Genomic DNA, 22,157 nt, shown 5'->3' with positions numbered 1-22,157 from the left:
TAATAGTAGGCTATTAATATTAGACACTTGCTTTTTTTTCGATAGCCAGTCCTTGTCTCTCCTGGGGGAACCACTCAGAACTTAACACATTATCATAGGAAATATGAGGGTTTGGTCTAGTCTAGCCACAGTGTAAAACAATCTAACTCTATTTAACACTTTTAGTGCATTTATACTTCTAGTCTTCTAAAGCGATCTATTAGCCTACGTCAGGAGGATATGAGATGAATATTGCTGCACACTGTCAATAAGTGTCTCCACTGTGGTAGTGTGGGTTATTTCAATAAGTGTCTCAACTGTGGTAGTGTGGGTTATTTCTTGGTCCTACACAGGGGTTATGCAACCAACATTTTTGGGTGGGCACAATTAAAGTGGTAGAGGTGGTGGTGGTAGGGATTTAATTATCTTAAATTTGCTCTATTCAAAGACTTTAATGGGATTGACTATAGTCTGGGTGGACATAGCCTACCTTCAGTGGGCTCAATGCCACTGTATGTACTGTATGCTGCATTCAATACAAATAACTGAACTATATTCAATGTATAATGCCTGTGGATAACACCTTTGTCCTTGTAATGAGTTCCTCCTGTATGTGTCCCTAATGCAAATTTTTTCTTGTGCTCCTCAATGCATTCTTTTTCTTATGGCCCTCTTACTATAATAGTTTCCGTGTAGTCATGCATAGCTTATTTCATTTCATCAACTGTATTCAAAGTGTATCACACTTTCATTCAAAGCGACCTCTACTGCAGTGCGAATTTGGATTTTCATCAAAGTGTGTGCTTCCTAATAGGGCTACTCGATTACGGCAAAAATCACAATCATGATTATTAAAGGTCAATATACTGAGATCATGATTATAACTCATGATTATAACTTATAACTGAAAAACAAATAAAAAATATATATCATGCATGCATGCAACAGTTAGATTTATGACAAGACAAAACAAGAGCATTGTTGCAAAACAGAATGCAGCAAAATAATCATAATTGACGATTAAACGATTAATTTGATTAATTGCAGTCCTATTCTCTATGTGCCAGATTAATTTGATTAATTGCAGTCCTACTCCCCATCTACCCTGGAAATCCAGAGTTCTCGCGAGAGCACAATGGAATTGTCCCTGCGAGACACTCTGGCAATGAGCAATGATGCACGTTACTTTTTCCCCAATATTCCAGGAAACCAGCTAAACTGATGAAGACAGCACTGCAACGTTGGAGGACAGTACACATTGGTCGTAGTGTTATCCGATTGTGTCGAAGTCCGAAATCATTCAGAGTAAACATGGTCTAGTGCAGGGGTGGCAAACTCATTTTGGTTCAGGGGCCACATACAGCCCATCTGATCTCAAGGGGCCCGGACCAGTGAAATAATTGCAAAATAACCTTTGTCAACTCCAAATCTTTAGCTTTGTTTTTTTCAGTAGGCTATGCTTTATCCTTCAGCCAGTTTTGGAGCCTACATAATCACTGCTCACAAGGAATCTATATTAGATTATTACACATTTCTTTCACAGAGGCCAGTGGAATTGAAATAAAATGCATTTCACTCTCATACTAAGCGTTTTCATACATACGTGTAAGACCGGAGGTTCTGCCGATGTTAAACGGTGGGGCCGTATATCTGAACAACATTACCGGTCATATGGAAGTCCGAATTTAGCCGGTTGTTCTACTACTCCCCCCCTAGTATTTCCTCCAGACATTATGTAAATGTGCTGTGTGTCTGAGCGAGGCGTAGAACATGCGGTTAAAATTCACACCTAGTGAGAGGGCGTGTTGGTGACGTTTCTTTCGTGCGTCCATGTGGTTAGATCTGACTTAAATGCCAGTGTTATGATGGAGTGGCGTCCAGAAAATCTTCGACCTGGAAAGATGCAGACATCACAGAGCTACTGTCCATGAGGGCATACAACATTTTGATAGAACACATGAAGGGAACGGCACGTTGTAGCCTACAACTGCATGGCAAGGCCAAACAAATTCAAAAGACTGTGCGAGATAAGCAGAAGGCGCTGAAAAGGCAGTAGCCTAAAGCGACGTCGTTGACGATAATAACAGGAGTATTTAATAAATTGTTAGCCAACACGGTTTTCTGTTCATTGATAGCCTTCTCATGACCTGCTGAGCTCGCAGATATTTGTTGAGCATATATGCCTAGAGAAAATGAAAACGAAGAAAACCGAACTTTGTTCCAAGCTCCTTGCGTAAATGCAATAGACACATGGGGAGAGGATGCTTTTGGAAAAAATAAACCATGAAAAAACGAACAACTTCACTGTTATGTTAGTATTTTGTTTGTTGCTTAAAAACGTTGTATGATGGCCTTTAAGTCTTGAGTTAGCCTGCTGAATTGGCTGGTAGCCTACCATAAAGTTTGTGCATGCCCTCTCTCTCCAACGCAAACCAGATTTGGGGTTCTATAGCCAAGTAATTCTGGTACATAACGTTGAAAACAGATAAATGTGTTTATTAGAAGCACACATACAAAAATACTGTAGGTCAATTTCAAGTCTTACGTGACTAGCCTACTCCAAGTATTAGCCCTCGCACAATAGATTTCTCTTCTTTAGCCTACATAATGCATAGGCTACACTTTGTAAACAAAAGCAGCTGTGACAGGCAGCGGCGCGATATATTCTGCGTCATGTCAAAGCATCTTGTGAACTCTACAAGCCCCCACCCCTCACTTTCGACAACCACCGCGGAGATTCTGTAATGTAATGCGTGTATGTGCGTTCACACATAGGCCCTCGTCCGTTATAAAGGTCAGTATATGGTCAGCAGGTTAGCATGATATCTGAATCATCCGAAGGGTAGGACCTCCGTTTGACAAATCTCCGCATATACTCCGGAGGTTATATCTGAAAGCGCTTAAGGGTCCGGTGCCATGTGCTCCTTTGTTTGTTCCCCATGAGCTTTGTGTTTACCTGCCTGTCACCTGTCTTTGTCTCCGCCCCATCTCCTTATTTCGTCTGTGCTTTGTTTTCCCTCCGTTTCTGTTTCCACACCTGTTCCCCGTTATTGTCTTGTTGGTCTCATCCAGTCCTCTGTTAATTAGTCTGTTAGTTTAATTATGGTTTCCACCTGTCTTGTTTTACCTTGATCATTGTCCACCTGTGCCCTGTTACCCCTGTGTATGTAAACCCTCTGTCTTTGTCGGTTATTAGTCTTATTGTTTCGTGGTTTGCTGTAGTGTGCCGTCGTATTAAAGATTCCTGTAAAGTGTATCTCGATCTCAACTTGCCCTGCGCCTCGGTCCAGCTCTCCACACTGCAACCGTGACAGAATAACCGACCGACAAACATGGAAGAAGGCAAGTTTTTTGATTTTGAGTCCAACTTGCCACTGCACCTAATGCCCTGGGAGCTGTTCTGGGAGGATGAAGAGGAGGGGGAAACCACTGAGGACGACTGGTCCTCTGAGGAGGATGGACCAGGTCCCTCTCCAGTCCCAGCTCCCCAACGCCCTGGGCCAGCAGTTCTTCCGGTAACTCCAGCTCCAGTCCCGATTCCGGTTCTGGCTCCAGTCCAGATTCCGGTTCCAGCTCCATCTCCAGCCCCCAGTCAGGCTCCTGTGCCGGCTCATGCTCCGACTCCTGATCCTGCTCAGACTCCAGCCCCGAGTCCTGCTCCCGCTCCGGATCTGGCTCCGGATCCGGCTCCCGATCCAGCTCCAACTCAGGCTTCAGCTCTGACCGGCCCGTCCGCCTGACCCCCAGTCCTCTGTTAATTAGTCTGTTAGTTTAATTATGGTTTCCACCTGTCTTGTTTTACCTTGATCATTGTCCACCTGTGCCCTGTTACCCCTGTGTATGTAAACCCTCTCTCTCCTCTCAGTCTTTGGTTATTAGTCTTATTGTGATGTTTCGTGGTTTGCTGTAGTGTGCCTTCGTATTAAAGATTCCTGTTTTCACTAAGTGTATCTCGATCTCAACTTGCCCTGCGCCTCGGTCCAGCTCTCCACACTGCAACCGTGACAGAATAACCGACCGACAAACATGGAAGAAGGCAAGTTTTTTGATTTTGAGTCCAACTTGCCACTGCACCTAATGCCCTGAGCTGTTCTGGGAGGATGAAGAGGAGGGGAAACCACTGAGGACGACTGGTCCTCTGAGGAGGATGGACCAGGTCCTCTCCAGTCCCAGCTCCCCAACGCCCTGGGCCAGCAGTTCTTCCGGTAACTCCAGCTCCAGTCCCGATTCCGGTTCTGGCTCCAGTCAGATTCCGGTTCCAGCTCCATCTCCAGCCCCCAGTCAGGCTCCTGTGCCGCTCATGCTCCCCACTCCCCATCCTGCTCAGACTCCAGCCCCAGTCCCTGCTCCCGGCCCGGATCTGGCTCCCGATCCGCCTCCCATCCAGCTCCAACTCAGGCTTCAGCTCTGACCGCCCGTCCCTGCCTGACCCCCAGTCCTCTGTTAATTAGTCTGTTAGTTTAATTATGGTTTCCACCTGTCTTGTTTTACCTTGATCATTGTCCACCCAATGCCCTGTTACCCTGTGTATGTAAACCCTCTCTCTCCTCTCAGCGCCTTGGTTATTAGTCTTATTGTGATGTTTCGTGGTTTGCTGTAGTGTGCCGGTAGATAAAGATTCCTGTTTTCACTAAGTGTATCTCGATCTCAACTTGCCCTGCGCCTCGGTCCAGCTCTCCACACTGCAACCGTGACACACAACTGGTTTATTTTTATATAGTTGAGTGGATACAGTTTTAAACCTGACCACCTGAACCAACTCGCTAAACTCAAGTGTGAGCTATGAAGAAAGTAAACATTCTACATTAAAAATGTAAATGTACAATATTCATCCGCCTTCATGCTGATTAACCTCTCTCCCCCCGCTTTCTCTCACTGAAGTCTTTTGGCTGCTGCTGGCTCCTGAAACTTGGCATCTTTTAGCCTTCACAAGGGCATCAATATCAGGTTTAAAATCCTGAGTAGCACATTTCACAATGTCATTCAAGTGTAGGCCTACGTTTGAAACCTGTTATGTAATATGTAAGGTAGGCTAATGTTAATAACAGTGAACTCCTGTTCAAAGATGGGTAGTCCTAAACATGGATAAAACCTTAGCGGCCAGGGATGTTAATTTGGAGTACCCTGGCAATATTGATAGAACGTGTCTAAGGCCACCGACGCTGCTCATATCGGAATCACATTGCAAGTCAATTATCTCGAGTTAGATGTCAGTGGGCATATCAGAAGCCTTGACTGTAAATGGCAAGAGAAAAAAGGCAAATTCGTTCTCAAGTTCATTGAAAACCTAAAATCTGATCAGATTTAAGCCCACTCTGCTACCAGTCTCCATTGATGGGGTCAATGTCGAGGTGGTAAGCACCTAGGGTCTCCACCTGGACAATAAACTGGACTGGTCAGCCAACACTGATGCACTCTACAAGAAAGGGCAGAGCAGGCTGTACTTCCTAAGGAGGCTGCGCTCCATCAATGTGTGTGTAGCCGACCGCAAGCCTAGGGGAACTTGGGCCAGCACAAACCAAGTTCTTTACACTTGAAAGGAAAAGAACAAAGAAGGCAGGTGTTCAGGCATGGAGACAATGGAGTTCCTTTTATTAAAGATCAATATAAAAATATGCATTAAAAGGATAATTTCCTAAATCCTTGTGACTCATGGTCATTTCCATTCATTAACACATCCCACAAAATACCGTAACATCAATGATTGCACAGACAAAGGATAAGTCCCCCATTACAACTAGCGCCCAATTAATCACAACCACTACATAGATGTAAACACATATATCTCCCAACACAACATACAATCATCACTTCAAATCCAGTCACCAAAATGTACTTAACATCAACTGATAAAGCTGCATATCAATACCATGTGCTCAGCTCATTACTCAAACAATGCTCAAACAAACATTGCAACCTTAACAGATATTGTTCACAGAGGAGCAAAACTCTCATCATTCGACTATTTTAAATACACATTGACAATTCAACATCAGTTTAAAAGCCATCAGAAAATAGTGACTTTACCTTGAAAGGAAAAGAACAAAGCAGGCAGGTGTTCAGGCATGGAGACAATGGAGTTCAAAGTAGGATCCTCAACTCCTTCTCTTATCCTGCCTACCGACCAGGAGTGTGATATGGCACACCCCATTGCACCCTAGTGGACTGGAGTTGACCTAAAATGCTTTACCACATTAACCAAATACCAGTTTATCCCAAACCTTCATAAAGCATGCTAATACAAGGTACCGGCACAAAGGGGCTGAGGGTTAGTACACTCATCGACCGCTACATGTGCAGCAAGCTCCTCAGGATGTTCTACCAGTCTGTTGTTGCCAGCGTCCTCTTCTATGCAGTGGTATGTTGGGGAGGAAGCACAAAGAAGAAGGATGCGGGGTGACTTGACAGGCTGGTAAGGAAAGCTGGCTCTGTAGTGGGAGTGCATCACTTCAATATCTGACAAAAACATCACAGTGCATCACTTCAATATCTGACAAAAGGACCCTGAACAAACTGATCAACATCTTGGACAATGAGTGTCATCCACTCCATAGCACTATTGTTAGAAGAGCCTGATCAGCTGGAGACTTCGCTCACTGCCTTGCACAACAGACAGACTGAGGAAGTCATTCATCCCCAGGGCCATTGAACTGTTCAATGCATCACTTAAGGGAAGAGGAGAAATAGACTTCTCCGCATAGTCTGTCTGCCTCTTCACCACCTCCAATGTCCTGAACTGTCTGTCCACTAGTCACTTTACATTTGTCTTCTGCCTCACTGTTTGCGTGCTGTATTAGCACACATGCACAACCCCTCCCTCCATGCCACATACCTTTCTTAATATAGTTATTTATATATAGATATATATAGACTTTATTCTTGCACTGTTGCACTGTTTGACTTACTCATTTGCACCATCACCATGACACTCATTCACACAGAGCACCTTACCTTACCTTATGCACTGAGAACCACAGGCTCAATCCCTGCTTCAGTCATTGCAAGCACACCTGATTGATTATTCACCCACACTATGTGGATACTGTTTTTTAGAATTGATTTTGATTGAGTTTTATTTAGTATAATTTGTATTTTGTATATTTAGTATATTCTTTATCTTCTACAGTCCTTATTGCTTAGTTGTGTTTTTTTATATTATATACTTTTAATTACTTTTTCTGCTGTATTGAATGTTTGTGTGTGTTGTCTGTATGCTACTGTGCCCTCGAATTTCCCCTAGGGATCAATAAAGTATATATATATATATATATATATATATATATATATATATATATATATATATATATATCCGCTCGAACTCCGGCAGCTGTTATCCTGTCTTTGTACTGATCCAAATCAGCATTAGGCCTATGTCCAGTCGCACACATATCTGTGAGACATGGGAAATGAGAGGTGTCACCGATAGCTGTGTCTCCCAGAGTGACAGTTTCGACTTGAATGCGCGTATGCTATCGTAAAACTGAGTGACAACTTTTTTGGCTGCTCCTAGCGGCTGAATTGAGCATTTCGGTTATTTCTTTGAAAACTCACAACTCCTCACTGGAATGGGCTAGAGATTTACTTTTTTTCTGAGGTGTCACCGATAGCTGTGTCTCCCAGAGTGACAGTTTCGACTTGAATGCGCGTATGCTATCGTAAAACTGAGTGACAACTTTTTTGGCTGCTCCTAGCGGCTGAATTGAGCATTTCGGTTATTTCTTTGAAAACTCACAACTCCTGACTGGAATGGGCTAGAGATTTACTTTTTTTCTGACAACCTCAGAAATTTATTCTCTACAAGAGTGGGGCCGTATGTTTGACACCCCTGGTCTAGTGTTATCCAATTGTGTGCAGTGAGATTTTTAAATGCATGCTTGTTGCTGCCCCTCGAGTTGGGCCATTACATTGTTCGTGGCCAGACCCTTTATCTTTCTAGATTACCAGGGTCTGGATTTGCCAGGCTACTCCGTGCCAGATTAATTGCGGTCCTATCCCCTATGTGCCAACGGCATGACCTGGTGTTGTTATTACTTTGTGCTGCCAGTTGATATAAATAATGTGACTCAGGTGGGACATCAATTCCCCAATGCAGCTGAGATCTTCTCCTTTTCTACTGGACCTGAAAATGCAAGATCACATGGGTCTGTATCAGCGATAGCTGGGATACGTCACTTCTGTTGATGTTCAAACAAACAGCTCGCTACTCCCTCCTCCTCCCTCCCGTGCAATTAAAACTCTCCTAAACGCGCATCTCGTCGGTTGGTTGAAACACTTTATTTTGCCTTTGAGTGGTTGCCAACCCTTGTTGGTAGCAATTGTTTTTGTGTAGCCTACAGATCTCGGAGCCTAGGCTGCCTACAGAGACGTGTTTTTTCAACATTCTGCTTATGGGGCAGGCAGCTAGCGGATTGTTAAAGATTACAGTAGATGAATGTGATCATTTATTTTTGGGCCTTTTTTGGGCCTGATCGCTGATACAACCTTTTTGTTCCAGCTATTTTCAAATAGATTTCTGTTTCTCAAGGTTACCGAGTACTCTCGGTACGAAAAAAACCCCGAAAACAATCGGTTGGGGGCTCTAGCTGTTGGCTGCAGCAACTCCAGCTTGGTAGAACCGATTGTTTTCGATTTATTTCTTACCAACAGTCCAGGGTGGTATTCGTAGTACGTAAGTAGTTTTTATTTCTTGGTGGTACTATGATATAGAGTTATAATGCGCGCCCAGAGCGCGCGCCGACAATTTCACTTAGCCTAATTATTTATTATTTATTTATTTGTTTATTTACTGTCTACTTATCAAGCATTCACTAGGACTTCTTATCACTCTAGTATCACTCTTTAACCCACCTGCATCTGTTTTTGATTATGAATAAATTGCAAACACTTAATTTCAACATTTATTTATTTATTTATTTATTTAACCTAGTTACTCTGCTCGCTCCCACTTCCAATCAATGTTTTTTATATAGGCTACTGTATATCATGAAACACGTTTCTTTGAGTCATGCCTTTTTTTATTTGGGAGACTGCAACATACTTCTGTCCGCTAAAAACACTTTCATTATTGCTGCGCAAGATCTGGTTAAACCGTTACACGCTTTGTCTGTCTCTTTGTCTCTCCAGCAAAACTCTGCACACATAAAACCAGAATAGGCTATTGAAAACATCAACATATTTTTCTTTAGCCTGTATGTTTTTTTTTTATTTGGGAGTTTTCCAAGAAACGTCCGTCTGCTAAAACACTTTGGATCCCAGTGCACGTTGGCGCAATTACTGTAGGCTACTGTACGCGCGCTATAGCTTGTTCGTTGTCTGTCCAGCTGCACGGGAGGTTTAGACACAATTCAGATACAGTTCAGAACGATGTATATGAAATATATTTTGGGGAAACGTGGTTGCTTCTGGTAATTTGACGTTAGCAGTTGTGTTGTCATGCTGAAAGTGCTATATTTTTCAGAGACAGTATAGTTTTCTTTCCGGTACGGCGTACCCTCTCCAAATATTTTAGTGGTACTCCGTACCGGCCAGTACCGGCTTACTTTCACCTAAGCCTGGGTAAGTTAACTCAGAGTAAGTGGTAAACCTCCTAATAGAAGAGCTGTATGGCTTCATTCTCCTAAAAAAACAATGGGATAGGGCTCTTGTTGTAGGAGGTTTACCACTTAGTTTGAGTAAACTTACCCAGGTTTGTCACTAAACCACGTACTTGGAATACCCCCCAGACCATTGAAAAACACTGCATGACTGACTCAATAACCTCCATAACCATTGCACGGCCCTGTAATAAAGGTTTTTCTAAACTTATGCTAAAAATGATGTCATGAGCAAGCAACTTTCAGTTGCACAGGAGGGAAGTACCTAAACAAGTTGTCTGAATAGCTCAAAAGCAATTTGGGGGAGAGCCCATGGGAGAAAAACAAATTAAGTGATGTTTTATTGGATTGGAAGGAACTATGTCGGAAATCTGCACTCAAACTCAACTCTGCACAAACTCAATTTTCTGGGCACGGCTACCAGACAAGTTATCGTGTTTCAGCCTGTTGCTCAACATCACGTCTATGTCACCATACCAATCTTGAGGCTGTGCAGTAAACAGTGCCCAACAGGAAACTGGTTCACATTGACTTCTCTCCATTCAAATCCTACAGACTGACTCTGTCCATTTCTTATACTGTCTATGTTTAACACTAATTTGATCAGTGCAGCCATTGGTTGTACACCTAATCATAGCCTACTCACCTGTCATGGTATAAAGCCCACTCCAGTTGTGATTGGTTCCTGGGTGAACACAGCTGGAAGGATCATTGGTGCTTCACTCCCCTCCCTGAAGGACATTTACACCACCCACCTCACCCAAGAAGGCGACCAAAATTGTGAGTGATGCAAGTCACCCCGCTCACAATCTGTTTGATCTACTGCCCTCTGGGAAGAGGTACAGAAGCCTGCGCCTCCCCAAGACTACCAGACTCACCAACAGCTTCATACACCAAGCTGTAAGGATGCTGAACTCTCTCCCTCCTCTCCCCTCCACCCTCAGCTACATAACATCCTGGACATTGGACCCACAATGGTCACGCCTGCACTACTCCACCTGCACACTTGAACACTTGCACACTTGTACACTTTACAACTTGGTGTTGTTGTCCTGAAAACACAACACTTCTGCTGCTCTTACATAACTTGCACCACTATGCCACTTTCTTTTATTACTTAGGTCAAACAGTATTTTATAGTATTTTACAGTATTTGCACTAGTATTTTATTGACTGTCTATGCACAATTTGGACAAAATTTTGCTGCTCTTATTTTTTCATTATTATATGTGCCCTCTTATTTACTTATTTACTTACTTTTTGTTTACTTGAATGTTATGTTTGTTCATGGACTTAAAATTGGTCAAATATGTCTTGTCTTCACCGTGGGATAGTGAGAAACGTAATTTCGATCTCTTTGTATGTCTGGAACATGTGAAGAAATTGACAATAAAGCTGACTTTGACTTTGACTTTGACTTTTGGCATATAGGAAATGGGTCTCAAGGGGAAGGTGACCAGGTGGATCTGCAGAGCAAATGCATGCCCTCAGATTCGCCTGCGTTCACCAGACATTAATATCCTGTTGTCCAAACTGATATTTTACTCATTCCTACTGGATCTGGGAATAAAAGTTGCTTAAAAGCAGAGGTGTAAAATACCAGCTTCAGAAAGTTAAGTTCTGCCACATTTGTGTTCCAACCATTCACTTAATCAGCTGATTCTAATTAGCACATCTTCTCAGCCAGGTAGACCAGCTAATTAGTGGAACCAATACATGGCAGGACTTTTACATCTCTGCTCAAAAGTAGATCTATACCTGCCGTTGCTGTCCGTGCACATGCCACGCCAGTATGACATCAAAATGGTATGTCATTCTCACTGGCACGCCTCAGATTTTAGGGGTGCGTTGCGAAGATGTGCACCTCCCAATTTTTGTAACTCGGTGTGTGTGGTGTGGCTGAGCTGGGGCATTCTAAACAGCAACTTCTCCTAGATGAACAAGTGCTTGTTTTGCTTACCTGGGGCGCGTTTATCAAAATCATAGTTGCTAACTAAGTAAGCAACTTTGTTGGTTGCACTGCAATTTCCCATTGCCAACCAACTAAGTTGCTAACAGGTTAGCAACTATGGTTTTGGGAAACGCACCCCTGTATAATAAAGTATTTGACTCCCTGCTATTTCTCTAGATAATGTATTCATGTCTTAATGAATTTGTTGAACAATTCTGCCAAGCTAGTTTTTGTAGTTTAATAAGAAATGTCTGTAAACATTATTTTGCAAATGTCAAATAAAATACAGCATGAGATAAGAATAAGAAATGTCTGTAAACATTATTTTGCAAATGTCAAAATAAAATACAGCATGGGATGAAAATCCATTTTTCTAGAGTATAAATCTTGGTTTTACAGTCTGATGTGGCAATGGAGGTCTAGTGAGACAATTTTATTCAATTTCAATTTATTGTGCTTATAGAGCGCCAAAACATTACACATGTATCATGGCGCTTTACAGAATGTAGGCAATCAGAGAAAAAAGTAAAAAAAGGAGAAAAAAAGAAAAGAAAGAAAGAGAGAGGCCCATGGGTAACAGGGGCGAGGACTCCCTAGAATTGGAGATACATATAGGAAGAAACCTCGAGCAGATCCACGACTCAAGGGCCTGACCCATCTGCCTAGGGTCAGTACAGGATAGTAAGGTCTGTATACATGACAAATGCATATGATAGTCAGGTGTAGCGAATAAGACATGGTGTTAAAAGCACCTGAGCTAAAAGTTACAAGAGGTGGGATGATTACGTATCCCGTATGATATTCATTAATCCTGATTTAGTGACAGAAAGTTCAAATAGTCCAGCGTTGGAATTGTCCAGGGGAAGGGAGTTGTCAAGGAGCATGTGGTGGGTCGGCAGACGGGTCAGGAATCCAGGCAGAGTTGTCATAGGCAGGTGATGGGTCGCTAGGCTGGACGGGCCAGGAATCCAGATAGGGGGACAGTAATAGGGCAGTCGAGGATGGGACTTCAGGTGAGATGGGTGAGAGGAGGGCCAACACACGGATGGTTGATGACTGGTGATGATACACCTCACAAGTGAGGTACAGTAAGGGGGAAGAAAGAGAGATGTAGAGTGGGTTAGTATTACTGAAAATCAAAATGGTTAATGTCAATAAGTAATCAGTGGTACTATATATTGTTACATACCATAGTGAGAATAGGCAAGAGAGGGAGAGTTGAGAGAGAGAGAGAAGGGGAGAGGGGGGGTGGGGTTGTACGGCGTGACACATGAAAAGTCCATGACAGCACTATGCTATAGCAGCATAACTAAGGCATGGTGAGGGGTAGTCGACACCAGCGCAGATATGGTCAGTGAAAACCGTCAGGGCTCCAGACTAACTTTTTGCACTGGTGCGCCTAACTTTTTTTCTTAGGTGCACCAGCACAAAAGTTTGGTGCACCCAAATTTTCAACCACATCGCATTTAACACTGCAGCAGGTTCATTTTTCTTCCTTAATTACTGTCCTATATAGGTTGTCCTATGACTTATGATTTACAATTCTAAGTGTTTCACTGAGCTGAAATTTAAACTTAAAACATCTCAAGATGAATTTAATAAAAATAACTGAGTAAATTAGCAGTGCACGTCTTTTAAGGGCTTCAAACTGCACATCTCATGGCTCAATGTCTTACATACTATCCTTCATGATCTTTAGGCCTTGGCTAAACCAGCTCGCCATGCTAGCATCTTCCATAGAAATGTATTTGAGCACAATTTAAAGAGATGTTCCAAGTAGCCTGGGGATTTTATGTGATTTTGCAATGATGATTGCAATAATCATTTGACAGCCCCACAATGCAATTTACTTTTTAATTTTAGTATTTTTAAATTTTCAATAAGAACATCACTATGGTTAATGCAGTAACGAAATGGTAGGCCTATTATTATAGGCTATTGCAATGACTTACCAAGCTCGATCTAAATGTGTCCATTCAATTCACCGTACAAAATGACCATAGTTATGCAGGGAATATTCGGGCTTTAAATGTAGCAGCGATATTCGGTTTGCGCCAAATACCGGATTAAATTGATTGATGCCATCAGAATGAGTTTACACAACTCGTGCGCAAAACGAATATTGCTGTTGAAAACCGGGTTACTCCCTGCATGTAACTGCGGTCAATGACGCACTCCTTTTCATCTGCAATGACTCCTATAAATTTGGCGCAAAAGTGTCATTCCCGTAGCCTACGTCGGGTTTACGTTCAAACTATTTTTCTTGTGAATAATTATTTCGGACTGAACTTGGTGAAGGGAAGTTTCACTAGGCCTATGGTAGGCATAGGCAACGATAAACTTGATCATCATCTCGGCCTCGCCTGATCGGTTTGTTGCTGCCAGCGGCCCGAGGCAGTGGGGAGAGGGGACATTTATCTCGGCCTATGTGACCACACTGTAATGCAACTACATCCACTCTGTTTATCTGACGGGTCTCTGACCTACGACGAGTATTAGGGCCACACATGAAGAAAAAAAAAAAAAAAATTGCCATGGCGAGATTAAACTCGACATGTCGACTTTAAAGTCGCCATGTCGACATTAAACTCGACATTTCGAGAATAAAGTTGAAATATCATGTCGACTTTAATCTCGACGTGTCGACATTAAACTCAACATTTTGAGAATAAAGTTAGTTTGGAGAGAGAACTGACCGGCCGGACGATTGAAAGGGAGGACGAATGAAACATTGCAGTTTTCTTCGAGTGCAACAATGATTAGACATAGGCCTACATCATGTGGACAAAACATAGAACATATTAACCTCCGTTGCTCAGCCAAATGCTTTCCTGTTATCACGTAGTTACAGGCGATAAATGCGATGGTCAAAAGTAAACATCATTAGCGGTTTATTTATTTATTGTAGGCCTATTATTATTAAATAGTGTTTTTCATCTAAGGTTCAACTTCATGCTTATGCACTAGACTAGGTATACTAAGTGCTCCCCAATCCCAGACATTCACATTGCATGTTTGTTTATAATGGATGCAAACTGCTAAATGTCTATGGAGGGACGAATGAAGCTGTCATCCCGACCAGGCAACCCCATGTATTCTAAGTAAATGCACACATATTCCCTCACGGGATCAAAAGAGTATAGGCCTATATACTTATACATATCTGTGTTTATAGCCTCCTATATGTATTGCAGGTGAGACATGGAAAAGCAGTTTTAGAAAAAATTGTTTTGCCATGTTAACCTATGGAGAGTGACGGCCTGTGGGTCATGAGGGCAGTTATTTGGATGTGCGGTGGCCTTACCCACGTAAAACAGAGTGAAATAACATTCTGTAGCCTACTATAGAAACATGATATCATTGGAAACATGTATTATTATAGCTATATAATAGTGCATGGTATAACCGCGAGATACAGCGCTTCGCGATGACGGCAATGAGAAGACGCAATCTATCTGAAATCTAGCAATCTATCTGAAATAACACCTATTTAAAGTAGGCCTATTATTCATGCCACATATTGTGTGTTAGTGTAGGCTACATAGCTTAAACTGTAGGCTTTGTTTAAACTTTATTTCGAGTTTAATGTCAGCATGTCGACTTTAAAGTCGACACGTCGAGATTAAAGTAGATATGATATTTCAGCTTTATTCTCGAAATGCATGACTTTAGAGTCAACATATCGAGTTTAATCTCGCCATGGCAAAAATATTTTTTGTCTTCATGTGTGGCCCTAATACTCCGTCGTATATGTAGCCTACACTAACACACAATATGTGACATGAATAATAGGCTTCAACTAGAGAATGTAATTCCAGGGAATTATGAGTGCATGAAAATAAAAAAATTGATGCTGAATAAAATATTGTTGAATATTGTCTAAAATATAATCCAAGTAAAAAGATGGAGTTCAGATTCAGAAAAAAGCTGGCAGGGAGTCATAGTTGATGACAACTGACAGTTGGAATGGCCGAACAGTTAAATAGTTGAGTAGTTTAAATAGTTAAATTATTGTATAGCAAATTATTGTATTGAGGACTTATTTTGAAGTTGAAGTTAAGGACAGAGAAAACAATTGGCGGGAGTTGTAGTTGATGACTACTGACAGTTGGAATGGCTAAACAGTTAAATAGTTGGATAGTGAAAATGGTTAGGTTATTTAATAGGGAATTATTGTAGTGAGTACTTTTATTTTGAAACAGTTGTGGGCAGACGAACAGTCGGCGGGAGTCATAGCTGATGACAACTGACAGTTTGAAAGGCTGAACAGTTAAATAGTTGGATGGTTAAAATTGTTAATTTTTTAAAATAGAATTATTGTAGTGATGACTTATTTCGAAACAGTTGTGGGCAGAGGAAACAGTTGACGGGAGTCAAAGTTAATGACAACTGACTGTTGCTAGAGTAGTTATGGTGGTTGCTATGCTGGTTCCTAGGTTAATGATGTTGGTTGCTAGGTTTTAACTGTGAATGTGGTTGCTAGGCTGTTGCTAGTGTAGCGGTCGATGAGTGTACTAATCCTCAGCCCCCCCTTTTCTTTTGTGTCGGTACCTTGTATTAGCATGCTTTATGAAGGTTTGGGATAAACTGGTATTTGGTTAATGTGGTAAAGCATTTTAGGTCAACTCCAGTCCACTAGGGTGCAATGGGGTGTGCCATATCACACTCACCAGGGTAGGCAGGATAAGAGAAGGAGTTGAGGATCCTACTTTGAACTCCATTGTCTCCATGCCTGAACACCTGCCTGCTTTGTTCTTTTCCTTTCAAGGTAAAGTCACTATTTTCTGATGGCTTTTAAACTGATGTTGAATTGTCAATGTGTATTTAAAATAGTCGAATGATGAGAGTTTTGCTCCTCTGTGAACAATATCTATTAAGGTTGCAATGTTTGTTTGAGCATTGTTTGAGTAATGAGCTGAGCACATGGTATTGATATGCAGCTTTATCAGTTGATGTTAAGTGCATTTTGGTGACTGGATTTGAAGTGATGATTGTATGTTGTGTTGGGAGATATATGTGTTTACATCTATGTAGTGGTTGTGATTAAGTGGAGCGCTAGTTGTAATGGGGGGGACTTATCCTTTGTCTGTGCAATCATTGATGTTACGGTATTTGTGATGTGTTAATGAATGGAAATGACCATGAGTCACAAGGATTTAGGAAATTATCCTTTTAATGCATATTTTTATATTGATCTTTAATAAAAGGAACTCCATTGTCTCCATGCCTGAACACCTGCCTTCTTTGTTCTTTTCCTTTCAAGTGTAAAGAACTTGGTTTGTGCTGGCCCAAGTTCCCCTAGGCTTGCGGTCGGCTACAATTGGGGGCTACGTCCGGGAGTCATTGCTGTGGAGAAGTCCAGTCATAAGCCTCTGAACCTCGGTGGTTACTGGAAGGGCGGCCATCGTGTGAAGGTTATCCTGAGAGAAGCCAGCATTGAGGAACGATGACGTCAACTGAGCCACGGCAGGTACTCCAATGGGAAATCCATAAGAAGCTATTGCAGCTGAATGCAAGTCAGCTGTACCAGCTAGCTGCTTCTTTGGACAATGAGGACAACGCTGAACTTTCCACACTCTCTGAACCTGGGTTATTTTATCATATTTCTGACTTTATGAAAAGTGAAAAACTACAACAGCTGGAGGATGCAGGCATGTCCCGTCTACTCCATCTGCAGGATGGCATAAATGAAATGACTGCTGTTAGTAATCCATCTGAACATTCAAGATCAACCACCCCGACGAACATTCCGGTACCATTAACTCATACTATACACCAGGATGATGAACACGCAACACGTTCAAATGACTCTGTAAATATAAGTGGGTTAAAAACACATACTGATCAGGTTGTTAGAATTACTGATGTGACTGCACTCTTGCCTCGTAGATAATTTAAAATCCAGGGTGGTCAAAATTCTGGGTCAGAAATATCATACACTCATATCTGTAAACAAATTGATGAGGCGATTGATACAGGGGTTACAGAATCTGAGATTGTAAGAGCGGTGTTGAGAATAACCAAAGGAGGGTTTTTTAAAGAGTATCTTACAAATAAAGATGAGTTCACTGTTGTTGAGTTAAAAAGAGTCCTTAGAACTCACATAAGAGATAAAAGTAGTAGAGAGTTGTTTCAAGAACTGAGCAATACTAAACAGCAAGACAGGGAAACCACACAGCAGTTTGTGTATTGGATAATGACTCTCAGGGAACGTGTGTTGCTTGCAGCTCAACAGCATGATACTGATTTTAGCTATGATAGGAAACTGGTACAAGGGGTTTTCTTGCATACACTCTATCAGGGTTTAAATGAAAAAAGTAACAGCATCCGCTATGATCTCAAACCATATCTTGCAAATCCCCATGTTAGCGATGAAATGATTTTAGAACAAATAACCAAGCTGACAAGTGAAGAGGCTGAAAGGGCAAAACGCTTTTCAGCTCCCTCCAAATTTAGGCCAGTCACAGTAAGTGCTGCACAGCAACCTGGAGATACCGTGACTAGTTCTTCAACAAAGCCTTCCATTAAGTCTGATGTTAAAGCTAATTCCGTCGCCATTACCGAATTGTCCGTCCAAGTGTCTGCGTTGACTAAGAACCTGGAAAAGCTCATATCCAAACCTGATAATGTCCTAAATTACCCCCCTATGGTAGCATCAGCCGTGCAATCCCAGAGAGTGTCAAGACAGGGGAAATGTCAGGAATGTCAACAAAAGGGATATGATTCCTGTAGTCACTGTTTTCGTTGTGGACAGAGTGGCCATCGTGCTGTAGGGTGCTTGAACAGGCCGGGAAATGGGAGGAGGTCACAGGAGAGGGACGGCCAGTGACTTACCCAGATTTCATGTCCCTCCTACATTGTCATTCGACCTGCACAGACAGCTCAACTATCTCACAACCTTCACTTAAAACCCCGTATGTCAGACGGACAGCGCAGCTCATTGGGGGGAAATGTCTGATCTTGTGTTGTGTCAATGGGGTTCAAACCGAGATGCTTTTGGATACGGGGGCCCAAGTGAGTGTTATGGGGAAGGAGTGGGTGATGAAGAAACTGCCATATGTAGAAATCAGGTCCCTAGAAACTTTACTCTCAGAGCCTCTTTATGTGACTGCAGCTAATGGTTCAACCATTCCGTTTGAGGGCTGGGTTGACACTCATCTGGAAGTCCTCAGTGCTAATCAGGGTAAAGTGTCCATTCAAGTTCCCTTCTTGGTTGCACAAAGCAACCTTAATTTCCCTCTGTTAGGAGTTAATGTTATTGCAGAGCTTATTCGAGAAAACTGTGACACTACAGGCTCGCTTAATTTGAGTGCTCTCTTAAGTGAAGCTTTAAATTTAAAGGTGGATACTGCGAGAACGATAGTGTCTGCTGCTCAGGTTGAGTCAGTGGAGGAAACGCCACAAGGCCGCCTTGTCATGATGGGAAAGAGAGGCTAAACTATTCCAGCTGGTCAATTGCGAGGGGTGACGTGTAAGGTGAGGAACTGGACGGAGGAAGGAGCAGTGTATTTCGAGCCTGCTGTAGAGGTGGATTTGCCTGATGGACTAGAGATGTTCCCAGCCACCCTGGAAGTGCAGGGTACACACTCAAAGTATGTATCAATCCCTATTCAGAATTCCACTCAGCATGATATTTTTCTCCCACAACGGGTAGTGTTAGGCCATCCCATCTAGAGGAAGCTTGCACAATTTTCCCCCTGTTAATTCCCAAGCAGAGTCCACCCAGTTCCATTTCAGTGACTTCAGCCCAAACTCTCCAGGCTACGGATCAGGCCAGGGTGAACAATCCTGCTGAGAAATGGAATCCTCCAGTTGACCTGTCTCATTTGAGTCTAGAAAATCAAGACATTGTCAGGCAACTGCTGTATGAGGAGTCAGATGTATTTTCCCAAGAGGGTGGTGATATTGGGTGCGTTCCCTCTTTACGACTGAAGGTTAATCTGAAAGACGACGCCCCAGTGCAAAAGTGTTATAATGCCATTCCCAAACCACTTTACAAAGAGGTGAAGGCCTATGTTCAAGATCTCTTAGAGCGAGGGTGGGTTAGGAAGTCAACTTCGTCCTATTCATCCCCGGTGGTCTGCGTCAGGAAAAAAGATGCCAGTCTGCGCCTATGTGTTGACTTTCGTGAGCTCAATCGTAAAACAATTCCTGATCGGCACCCATTACCCCGTATCCAAGACCTTCTTGACAACTTAGGGGGCCATGCCTGGTTTTCCATCCTGGACCAAGGTAGTGCATACCACCAGGGGTTTGTGGCTGAGGGGTCACAACACTGCACTGCTTTTAGTACACCATGGGGGCTTTATGAATGGATTAGGCTCCCTTTCGGATTAAGTAATGCGCCCGCAGCCTTCCAGAGATGCATGGAATCTGTCCTTGATGGTTTGCGAGATGAGTGCTGCTCTCCTTATCTGGACGATGTCCTTTGCTACTCCAAGTCATTTTTAGATCATGTGGCGGGCTTGAGGAAAGTGCTGCAGCGACTGAGAGCTAGTGGGATCAAGCTGAGACCAAATAAATGTGAACTCTTCAAACGGCAAGTTCGTTTTGTAGGTCGTCTTGTGTCTGAGGAAGGAGTCCAGATTGACCCTAAGGATCTAGAGGCAGTGACCCAGTTTAAGAAGAAGAGACCTACCACAGTCGGGGAGGTGAGGGCACTCTTAGGGTTTTTTAGTTATTACCGTTCTTTTGTTCAAGATTTTTCTCGGGTGGCCAAGCCTTTGTTTGGACTTCTGCAGAAGACTGAACATTCTAAAGTAGCTACTTCAGCTAAAAAGAAACCCAGCCCGGTGCCATCAAGGACACCAGTCCACTGGACTGATGAACATAGTGTTGTTGTTGATTGGCTTGTTACCATGTTGACCAACCCCCCTATCCTTGCTTATCCTAACTTTGACTTGCCATTTATCTTGCATACAGATGCATCAAATGAAGGGGTCGGTGCTGTACTTTATCAACATCAAGAATGTAGACTGCGAGTGATTGCTTATGGATCCAGGTCACTTACTCCAGCAGAGCGGAATTATCATCTGCACTCAGGAAAGCTTGAATTTTTTGCCTTAAAATGGGCTATTTGTGATAAATTTCGGGACTATCTCTATTATGCCCCTAGCTTCACCGTCTACACAGACAATAACCCCCTTACCTATATTCTGAGCACAGCCCGATTAAATGCAGCAGGGCACCGTTGAGTTGGCGAATTAGCCGACTTTAATTTTGACATAAAGTACCGCCCGGGTAAGAACAACATAGATGCTGACACACTGTCCCGGTTCCCTGTCTCACTCCCTCAACACATGGAAGAGTACCGGCAGTCGTGGCCCACCGGTTAGCACTCTGGACTTGTAACTGGAGGGTTGCCGGTTCAAGCCCCGACCAGTGGGCCACGGCTGAAGTGCCCTTGAGCAAGGCACCTAACCCCTCACTGCTCCCCGAGCGCCACTGTTGATGCAGGCAGCTCACTGCGTCGGGATTAGTGTGTGCTTCACCTCACTGTGTCTTCACTGTGTGCTGTGTGTGTTTCACTAATTCATGGATTGGGTTAAATGCAGAGACCAAATTTCCCTCACGGGATCAAAAGAGTATATATACTTATACTTATACAGAAGACTTATCCCCAGAGGTGGTAACAGCAGTGTGGCAGGGAAGTATGACAATCAAAGAAAAGGAGGTGCCATGGATGGCTGTTTTGCAGCTTGCCTCTGCTGATGAGTCAGAACCTTTAAGTTCATCTGTCATTACACCTCAGGATATAAGGAGTGCACAGCAGGAGGATGTAGCAATTCAGGAAGTCATCAACTTGAAAAGTAGAGGGAAAAATCCTACAAAGAAGGATAGAGAGAGTGTGTCCAGTGAAGCTCGAAGGTTGTTTGGTGAGTGGACTAGGCTCTTTATACAGAATGGGGTGTTGTATCGACAAGCCGGACCCTATAAGCAGATGGTTGTTCCAAAACAATTTCGGCCCCTGATTCTAAAACATCTTCATGATGACATGGGCCATGTGGGTGTTGAGAAAGTCCTTCATATTTTGCGAGAACGGTTTTATTGGCCATACATGCAGCGAGAGGTTGAGGATTATATCCTCAAAAGATGTGAATGTATTCAGCACAAACACCCCTCTAGTTTGGACAAAGCACCAATGGGCTCCATCTCCACAAGTTCCCCCTTTGAGCTAGTAGCCATTGACTACCTTCACCTTGAGCCAAGTAGTGGAGGGTATGAGTATGTTTTGGTCATAATTGACCATTTTACTCGCTTCGCCCAAGCTTATCCCACCAAAAACAAATCTGGTAAAACTGTTGCAGAGAAATTGTTCAATGACTTTATCCCTCGCTTTGGATTTCCAGAAAAACTTCACCACGACCAAGGTCGGGAGTTTGAGAATGGTCTATTTCGGAGATTGGAGCAATTGGCTGGTATTTCACATTCTAGAACAACCCCGTATCACCCCCAGGGAAACCCAGTGGAAAGGCTAAACCGCACATTGCTCCAGATGCTTCGGACCCTAAAAGAGGACAAGAAGTCAGACTGGAAAGACCACCTGCCCCACATTGTTCATGCTTATAATTGTACCAAACATGACTCAACAGGGTATTCGCCATTCTTTCTCCTTTTTGGGAGAGCACCCCGGT

Source organism: Alosa alosa, chromosome 8 (assembly GCF_017589495.1).
Source record: "Alosa alosa isolate M-15738 ecotype Scorff River chromosome 8, AALO_Geno_1.1, whole genome shotgun sequence".
NCBI lineage: Eukaryota > Metazoa > Chordata > Actinopteri > Clupeiformes > Clupeidae > Alosa > Alosa alosa.
This window is presented reverse-complemented; position numbering follows the sequence as displayed.